Source organism: Camellia sinensis, chromosome 6 (assembly GCF_055761805.1).
Source record: "Camellia sinensis isolate YWXY chromosome 6, ASM5576180v1, whole genome shotgun sequence".
In the NCBI taxonomy this organism is placed as follows: domain Eukaryota; kingdom Viridiplantae; phylum Streptophyta; class Magnoliopsida; order Ericales; family Theaceae; genus Camellia; species Camellia sinensis.
In genome coordinates, this window is record NC_138966.1 from 96698531 (window position 1) to 96709024 (window position 10494).

At 40.6% G+C, this 10494-nt stretch overlaps 1 pseudogene across 1 annotated transcript; it reads right to left on the reverse strand.

The window, feature by feature from the left end:
• Positions 1-448: 448 nt before the first annotated feature.
• Positions 449-1838, reverse strand: LOC114294339 (protein EXORDIUM-like 2 pseudogene; annotated as a pseudogene). The gene has a single exon (XR_014332681.1). The product of XR_014332681.1 is annotated as a protein EXORDIUM-like 2 pseudogene (transcript).
• Positions 1839-10494: the final 8656 nt, after the last annotated feature.

Genomic DNA, 10494 nt, shown 5'->3' on the forward strand with positions numbered 1-10494 from the left:
AAAATTACTGAAAAAAACACTTCTCAATTTATTCATTAACAAAACTCTAAGGCAGTGTTTGGGATTTTTTTTATTTTTTTTTAAAAATAGCGTGTAAAATAATAAAAAAGAATGATTTGAATTTTTATAAAAGCTTTTTCCCTCAAACACTGAGTGATATATTCACAAACAATTATTAATGCATTGAGTTTCACATAAGTTAGCAATATTCACAATGGTTGTGTGACTGCTGAGATAATATACTACATTATTGTTACAATTATATATATGTATATGTATTAAAGTTGTCCTAACTAATTTGGGACTTCAATTCATTCAGGAGATCCATAATTTAAAAGAGCCTTGGTTCCTTTTCAATGTGCCACTTTAATTTTGTTGGATGGTTTTGAAACAACTGTAGTAATATTTAATTTCAAAAAAAAAAATTACCCAAGAGAGAATCGGACTATTGAATGGAAAAAATATATAACTCACTACATTTTTATTTAAATTTGGCTTTCTTTTTAAGATACAACCTGGAATTAATAAAATACTTTTGAAACTTCTACAAAACCAGAGTATATATTATATAGTATGTACACACAGTTTAATAATCAAATAAAATGTACATCAGATCGAAGTATAATAATGTATTTAGTTCACACGAGTGTCTTGCAGGTGGAGGTCTGTGGATCCCACATTGCTGGGAGCAGGAACCTGCGCCCGTTTACTCCATTCGCATTATAGCTCGCACCCGTAGCCTTATCCACCAAAACCGACCCGGCGTATCCCGGGTAAGCTCCGGACCCGAATATGCCAGTGCACGCCGTCACGGCCTCCAACGGCGCCGTCGCAGGTCCCTGGAAGTAGCCATCGTTAAAAGGGTTCGTCACCGTACCCGCCAAAACCGTGGCCAAGTTGATCACCATTCCGTCAACCCCAACGTCGCCGTTTGGAGCCACCAGTGGCGGAGTCTGGGGTCCATATATGGGTTGGTGAAATGGCCAAGCACACTGACCCGGGCACTGACTCACCGGGTTGCCCACCCACGCGTAGGCGAACTTGCTCTGCTTGTCCTTTGGGTTAGAAAAACCCGACCCGTGAGTCCCGCACCGGCTCATGCAAAAGCCGTCGACGGCGACATCGGCCGCGGTCAAAACCACATTGATAGAATTCACATGCGGGGCTTTGGAGGCCAAAGCGATGATTTGAGAGGTTGTTAGTGACTTCCCAAGCGAGTACTTCTCGTCGAGGATTTGGGTGCCGAGGACGAGGGTGGAGGCGCCGCCTTTGTATTTCTGGGTGGTTTGCCACCAGGAGGCGGCGGAGGATGGTGGGGCGTTGGGGGAGTTGAAGGATTGGAGGAAATCAACGATGATGGAGCGCTGGGAAGGGGAGAAATGGCCGTACCAGAGGAGGTTGAGGGTGAGATTGCCTTTGAGAAGTGGGCCATTGTGGTACTTGAGTATGAGAGGTTGTTGGTGAACCAGAGCAGCAAGCTTGCGGGCTGTGGCGGAGGAAGGGACGGGTAAGGTGGAAAGTAGGAATAAGGAAGCGAGGATGGTGAAATAGTAGACAGAAGCCATTTTTCAAAGGGTTGAAAATGTGTAAAAGGCTTGAATTTGAAAGAGAGATTATTGTTGTTGAGTATGTGTATAGTGATGGATGATGATTGATGGGTTTGTGGGAAGAGTGTGTTTTATATAGGGATGTAGGAGGGAGATCCGAGGGAGGGGAGACAGCTGTGAATGGGCGGCCGTCTCGGGAAAGTGGGGTTGCTGGGTTTTATTAAATTGTGGGAGGTTGTTAAAACTATGGAGGGCAGCTGGGGTGTTGCTAAAGGTATTGCTGAGAAGAAGATGGATACTAGGGAAGGTGCTTTGCTGGTTAGACTATTCATTATTAATAGAGAAATGTTAGGGATTACGATGGATTTTTCATGAAAATAATCATGAAAGGTTTGTGATCCTTAGATTACTTGAATTAGTGTGTAGTACTTTATTATAAGTGTAATTTAAAGGTCACAAATCTTTCATGATTATTTTCATGAAAGACTTTTCATGATACCTAGTATTGCTGTTATTAATATTAGGTATCATGAAAAATATTTTATGAAAATAATCATGGAAGGTTTTTGATCTTTAGATTAGATATACAATAAATTATAAAGTGTAATATAAGGATGAAGATTCATTCATGATCATTTTAATGAAGCATTTTTCATGATCCATTGTATCAAGTTAACTAACACAGTATTATTAGACATTACTTTTTACTTTTTTTTCTTTTCTCAATTGATTTGTATTAATGGATTATGAATTAAATAGCCAGATATTATTTATTTTTATTAATTTTTAAACAATTATTATTTGAGAATTTAATTACAAGTATATGGATAGAAGGTGATTTAATTGATGATCATATATAACATTTCTCTAATTAGCAATATGAGTTTGTCATGTGAGTTATTATTATTACTATTACTAATGATGAGTGCAAATGCAATATATTTTGTAATATTATATTTACAATTTGAATATTGAGAAAATAGTTTAATAATTATAGACTGGTGTGAACAAACTTTTTGAAAAATACAAAAACATGACCACTTTCGCATCAAACAACATGTAAATTTATATAATGGAATAAATATTGGATTTGGATTTGATGTCTCTTCATTTCAAATATAATAATATCAAATTATGGGGACATAATTTTTGAATGACAACACGTGGTCGATGTGTCACCGAAGTGCCAACCGAGGTACCACGTGTCCTGGTCATGATGCCGAGGTAGACCGAGGTTATCTGCGAGAATACCGGAATCCAAGATAAGCGGATAACGGACAAGAGTCCTAGAATGAGAGAAGACTTCAGTTTGGGTAAAAATGAGACTCTTAGAGAGTATATCCTAATCCTACTGCGAGTCCAAGATTAGCAGTAATCCTAAGTCCATTAGAGCTAAGCTCCTATTGGAACTAGGATTATGTTGGCTATAAAATGGAGGCACTCCCATAGGTCTAAGGTATGTCTTTTATGCTTTTGATATTCTGTCTAGTGAGTTAAGCACTATTGGTTATCTTTGAGAGATATTAAGTACTAACTTGATCGTCGGAGTGCCCCCGGGTGGACGAGCCACCGCTGGAAACTCTTTTTTCTGTTGCAGGTCATTCGGGCTTAGTCTATTCTGCCCGTGCTCTCCAGCTGGGTACCTGTTTGGCAGTGTGGCCAGAAAATCACCCACACAATTTGGCGCCGTCTGTGGGAACAAAAGGAGAATAGATGGCCGACGATAGACCGAAAGAGAAGGTTGGGGATGACACCCCTACTGAGAGTGGGAAACATATTGACCTTGGCGTCGAAGAAGACAACTACAACGAAGAAACTCGTGATAAGAATCACGGAGAAGAGGACGTCGGCCAGAAGGGCGATGTGCCAAAGAAATCGGATCGAAGCGGATATTACAATGAGGACGACCTCCAGGTATGGAAAAAAAGATGCTTACGAAGGGACGACGAGATGAAAGGAATGGCGAACAAATTGGCGGACCTGCAAACGGTTGTCAATTTCATGATATAGAACAACGTCATGCAGCCACCGTTCCCGTCACAAGATACGCCGATTCCAGCAGCCAAGAAAGATGCCTAGGCAGGGGGGCAGAAGACAACTCCTTCGACTCCTCAGCACGATAAGACCAAGGAACATTCTCACCGGCCTTCAAGGGAGGTCGGACGAGGAAAATCAAGAAGGTGAGATTCACAGAGGACACATCGCACCAAGGAAGCTGACTCCAAAGAACATCGGCATGTTCAGGGGAAGGACCTCGGTTTCGACGCGACCAATGGAGGAAGGTCCAAAAGGACTCACAATAACACAGGAAGTAGTGCACCAAAGAGGCTGATATTCGAAGATAGCCGAGCTCCTGGACGAACCAAGGAGGATCTGAGGGATTACCTTCAGAGAAAGCGACAAGATGCCGAAGTGACCTCACCTATCAAGCCGAGATAACACTGGATATGAGAAGACAAGAGCTCAGCCCAAGTAAGCCGATCCTGGATTCCAGATCTCGGATCCCAGATCCCAGAAGACAAGATCTCAGCCTAAGATGATTAAGTTCGAGAAGAGAAGAGTTAACTGAGATTATGTTTAACACTTGTTGAAACTTGAGAAAAGTTTACAAGTTGAAGTTAAACCGAGATGATGTTTAACGCTTGTGGAAACTTGAGAAAAGTTTACAAGTTGAAATTAAACCGAGATGATGTTTAACGCTTGTCGAAACTTGAGAAAAGTTTACAAGTTGAAGTTAAACCGAGATTATGTTTAACACTTGTTGAAACTTGAGAAAAGTTTACAAGTTGAAGTTAAACCGAGATGATGTTTAACGCTTGTTGAAACTTGAGAAAAGTTTACAAGTTGAAGTTAAACCGGGGTCATGATTAAAGAAATGAATGATATAGGTTCCATCACCTTAGGATGCCGAGGTAATAGAACCTAGGGAGTAGTTGTGGGGACATAATTTTTGAATGACAACACGTGGCCGAGGTGTCACCGAAGTGCCAGCCGAGGTGCCACGTGTCCTGGTCATGACGCCGAGGTAATCTCGGCTAGGCCGAGGTTATCTGCGAGAATGCCGGAATCCGAGATAAGCGGATAAGGGACAAGAGCCCTAGAATGAGAGAAGACTTCAGTTTGGGTAAAGATGAGACTCTTAGAGAGTTTATCCTAATCCTACTGGGAGTCCAAGATTAGCAGTAATCCTAATTCCATTAGAGCTAGGCTCCTATTGGAACTAGGATTATGTTGGCTATAAAAGGGAGGCACCCCAATGGGTCTAAGGTATGTCTTTTATGCTTTTGATATTCTGTCTAGTGAGTTAAGCACTATTGGTTATCTTTGAGAGATATTAAGTATTGACTTGATCGTCGGAGTGCCCCCGGGTGGACGAGCCACGGCCGGAAACTCTTCTTTCTGTTGCAGGTCGTTCGGGCTTAATCTATTCTGCCGGTGCTCTCCAGCTGGGTACCTGTTTGGCAGTGTGGTCAGAAAATCACTCACACACAAATCAAATGATAAACTTTCATATAATGTGATCAAATGAAGGTGAGGTGAGTCGTCTCCTCTTTGTCAAAAGCATATACATCTCTAACTCCAAGTTGGTGTCAGGGTGACATATAGTAGGGGTGAGCAGGATTCAGATTGGTCTGAATTAGAATAAAATTAGGATTAATCTGTTATTTGCGGTTTCTGAGAAATTAGAACCGATCCAATCCTTTTAAGTTGTGGAATTAATCCGATTAAACACAAATTAGATAGGTTTAGGACCACGGATTCACATAATTAAATAACATAAAAAAAAATATAGAACATTTAAAGCAAACAAAAGTAAACAGCATCACGTGTGAACTGATCAACAAAAACAGCAACATATAAAATAACAAAAACCCATTAAAATAGTATCACCAATTCTCCAAAATGTCATCTTATGTAACAAAATTCCAAGCAAACAAATAGCAATAGTAGATAGCAACAAACAAGAAATCATACCAGAAATTGAAGAAAAAATATACACTATTTCTCTCATTATATAGAAAAATGTGGGAGGTTGTTAAAACTATGGAGGGCTGCTGGGGTGTTGCTAAAGGTATTGCCGAGAAGAAGATGGGTACTAGGGGAAAGTGCTTTGCTGGTTAGACTATTTGTTGGTGATAATTACAAATAAAACACCAGAAAATATGAATAATAAAAATTACAATAACTATTGTAAGGGCTAAGGTGCGGGAAATTCGCTCTCTTTAAGGAGATTCAAGCCCTCTGCGGTTAGGCAAAGTCTCACACCAGTGCAGTAGAAAAAACCTTGACTTGTCCCCCCTAGGATACAACAGCCCGACTAAGTCGTATGGTTCACCAATACTGCACAATTGGTTGAACCCAAAACTTTATCTCATACACCATTTTTTATTTGCCTGATATTCTCACACAAAACATAATAAAGCAACAAAAACTTATTCTCTCATCCAAGATAAGAAGTTAGATCAATTTATAGGAGATGAAAGCTTGGTGGACAAGTTTCTTGGAGGAGGATTCTTGGAAGTTGGTTGGAGGCTCCTTGGAAGTAGCTTGGAGGATAAGACTTGACTTTTAGAAGACTTAGAAGAAGACTTGACTAGGCAAAGACTTGGAAGACTTGAAGGATCCTTGGACACCAAGAAAGGATTAGCTTGGAGGAAAAAAAAACAAATCAAACCAATAACACATTATAATATTAAAATATCTACTAACATTCCCCCACCTATTTTAATATTATAGGTAACAAAATTTGAGATTATTAGGCAAATAAGGATATTATGCATCATGGTAGGTGTGCGTTATATCGACCCCGGTTTTCCCTCCATTGTTTATTGTATTCCGGACTCGGTTCCGTGGATGTTTGTTGTTGTCTCTGTCGCATTTCCGTCCTTTAATTCTTTGTATTTGAGTTTTGGGATGTATTGGGAAGGTTTGTAACAGGTTGGTTGTGATTTGAAATAAATAATTGTTGCCCAGATTTTTGGTTTCTTTGCTCGAGCGAGGCTTTTGTCGCTCGAGCGAGCTTTGTGTTTTAGTTCTTTCGCTCGAGCCAGGGTTCCTTCGCTCGAGCGAGCTTTGAGAGGTGTGTCTCTTGGCTCGAGCGAGCACTCTTGCGCTCAAGCGTGCGCCTGCGTCTAGTTTGGACCTGAAGGTTGTGTTTCTTCGCTCGAGCGAGCGAGGACTATGTTTTGAGTTTCTTCGCTCGAGCGAGTACTCTTGTGCTCGAGCGTGCTTCTGGGTTGCAGACTTAAAGCTTCGCATTGTTCGCTCGAGCGACGCTTCTTGTGCTCGAGTGAGGTGTTTGTTGTGTCTGGTCGCTCGAGCGACCACTCCTTCGCTCGAGCGAGCCTTGCTTATATCAGATTGCAGCAGCTATTCTATACTTCACTTTTTTATCTTATTTTCTTTTCAAACCCTAGATCAGCACACTCTCTCTGTACATAGACCTTCTCTCTACAAATACCCCTAGTTCTAGTGGTCTTCTACCCTAGTCTCTTTGCAAGAAAAGTAGAGCTTGGTGTGGGTTTCGTGTTGATCCGAAAAAGTTGGGCTTTGGAGCACTTTGAGTTTCTTCCTCCTTCTCCTTTGAGCTCCGAAATTTGAGGTAAGGATGATCCACTCCTTCTTATGGGTTTTAACATAAATGCTTGTCATTTTGTATAAATGGTGGAGTTATGGAAATTTTGGAAGGTTAGGGTTTGATTTGAAATATATATAAAGAGGGGTTTTCAATTGTTAAGTACTATGTGTATGTGAGACCTTGGAAAAATAGGGTTATTGTTGTAGGATTGATGAAATTTAACCTTAGAGTTGATGTTCGAGAAAAGGAGAAAAATGCCCTAATTGAACTTAAATAATTAATTTGTATAATTTATTTGATAATTTGTGGAAATATGAAATTGAGTTGGAAATCATGAAATTGAGAAATTATATGAGATTGAATGGTGTAGTTGGATTAGTTAATCATTCACCTATAAAAGTGTTGATAATTTGTCTGTTTGATAGATTTATTACCTGTATAGAAATAACTGTTTTGGGCTATCGGTGGAGGATAGCCAGGATTGTTATAGAATTGCATGATGATTAGGTAAATTGAAACTAATCAATTGGAATATGTCATTGAATATGACGGTTGGATTAACACATTGTATATGTGTTTTAAATTGATCATTGTATATGATAAGCGTTTAAATACATTGCATATGTATCTTGTTTTGGAGGAGATAGAAGATGTACTCCATGGTTTTGGAGGAGATAGGGGATGTACTCCCAAACCTATTTGAGAGAAGATAGGGGATGGACTCCATTGATAACTAAGTTGGCCGGAGTGTCCAGGGTGAAAGTCCCGAAATCTTAATTACGTTTGCATAACGTAGATAAATTGAAGTATTGAAGTGTTAATAATATGAGTTGTAGTCTCATTTTGAATTGAAGTATTGAAGTGTTTATAATATGAGTTGTAGTCTCATTTTGAATTGAAGTATTAAAGTGTTAACAATATGAGTTGTAGTCTCATTTTAAAGTGATTATGATTGAAGTGTTAGTAATATGAGTTGTAGTCTCATTTCGAACTATTCGGATAAACAATGAACCATATCTATGAATTGATTTGGATAATGAAACGGAAAGGGATTGAAATGTGGTTGTGAATATGAATTGGTTATGGAAGAGATGTATGTTGGTTTATATGAGTTAAACATTTATCAAATGCAAATGCTTTAGTTATTTCTCATATTTGGTTTAGCGTATCTCTACTAGGTTTTGGCTCACCCTATATTGGACATCATTTTTAGGTACAGGTGATATGCCGCCTCCAAGGATGTAGCTTGGGAGGTTTATATGCTGAAGGCTTATTTTTGTAGTTTTCTTTTGTATTACATGTAATCCAAGCCAAAGGCTTAATGTGTTAAGAGTTAGAACTCTCTTTTGTTGAGACCAAGTGTTGACTTGGAAAGTTGTAAGCCCGCAGGGCACTTACTTTTGTTGTCAACATGTAATACTTTTTGTCATGAATACTCTGATAAATGAATATATGTTTATTTCTCCTATGTCTATGTGTATCAAGAATGATTAGTTTATATGTATTATTTTGAGGGCGTTACTGTAGACACCCCATTTTTGACCGACCTTAAGACTTAGACGTCACCAGTTGAGCGCTTGGTGATGTTGCATATCGCGCTCTTTCAGAAGTTTCAGAGTCGCGGCTGTGAACCCCGCCTCCGGACTTCCGAACCCTCTTCTGTACCTTGTCTCGGTTTGCGAACCAGACTCAGTTTTCTCTGTTTCTTTTCCTGAGGGGAGGGAGAGGTCCCGTAGACCATCTCTCAGTGGCCGTGGGCTACATTTGGTGGCCGTAGGCCATTCTGCCCATTTCGGAGCCCGGTTTCCGGTTTTTCGGGACTATTGGCCGAGTGCCTCGGTTCGAGACCGCCTAACTGACTCCGTTTGCTCTGATTTTTGGCATACATCTTATTTTCTCCCTTTTGAGGGACACTGGGGTCGGAGAAACCCACTTCGTGGTCGAACGCCACTTTCGGTGCTTAGCAGCTCATTTTCGGGACCTCGAACTGCGTGTTTTGGCCCCCGAGGGTTCGTTTTGTATCGGTTTTCGTTCATTTTTGGCAGGTGCCTCTGTTTTATCACCAGGAAGGTCACTGGAGGGTGGGAGGCCAGCAATTATCTTGGCAACCAGTTATATTCCATTTTCGCCCTCCGACACCCGTCTTTCGCACTTCCGAGACAATGTTGAACACCTTGGAGCCACTTTATTCAACTTCAAACCACATATTTGTGATGTACACACTTAGGAGGATCCTAAAAAGTGGTGGCCAGCCATTAATTCAATTTGACCCTTTTGAACCCCTCCTTCCGAGCCAATGTTGAACAACTTGGAGCCACTTTCTTCAACTTCAAACCATATATTTGTGTTGTACACACATGGGAGGACCCTAAAAGTTTATGGCCGGCCATTAATTCAATTGGACCCTTTTGAACCCCTCCTCAAATTGGCTTGTTCTCTCTCCTGTTTTAGAGTTTCCAAATTCGAACCACAGGGCTGTGAAGAGGAGACCTGGGAGGCCACCTTTTTGTGGTGGCCGGCCACTAAAGCTTGTTGACCCTTTTGACCCCTAGCCGGCCGGCTAGGGGGGGTGGCCGGCCGGCCACCTCAAGTCCCAAAAGGTGGCCGGCCATGTTCCTTGAAACTTGAACTTTACAGCTGTATAGCTTTATCCCCCAGAAAATATCTCAATCCGGGGGATATTTCTTGGGGGAAAAACCTTGGTCTTTTGGTCCCCCACCTTTCCTTCCATACTCCCTCTTTTTGTTCCATATAACCAGCTGCCAACATACATTATAGGGGTTGGAACAAAATTGCTTTGAGGCTTTACATACAACTCTCCCTCTATCTCTCTCATTTTCTCAAAAACTTCCAAGTTTTGGCCTCATTTCTTCATCATCATCAAGCTCTACCACCACCCCTCCATTCCAGCAGCAAGGGGAGGAATTCCAGCAGCTTAGAGTCATCAAAGTTAGTCCAAGAAGCAACAAAAGCATTGGTCTTCAAGGGTAAGTCCACTTTCCCTCTTTTCTAGCTCATTTTTGCAACATTTGTAAGCCATACATGCTTATTGATTTGAGCTCCGACCAAAACTGAAAAGGTCATTTTTTTGAGCTCATTTTCTTGTTTCATTAAGGGCTCAACCCTGTTTGAGCCCTCCATATTGCACTTGCTTCAATATTCTCCTTAAATACCGTTTTCTTGCATGCTTTGGAAGCCTATCATGCTTCCATTTTTTGACGATTTACAGGCCTAGAGGTGGCCTTATTTTGACCTTCTTAATATGTTTCATTAAGGGTCTTTGGCCATTTGTGGAATATTTTGCATACTTCATGTTACAGCCTCCTTTGAGCCTCATTTTGCATTGCATTTCTAGCATGTTTGTATATT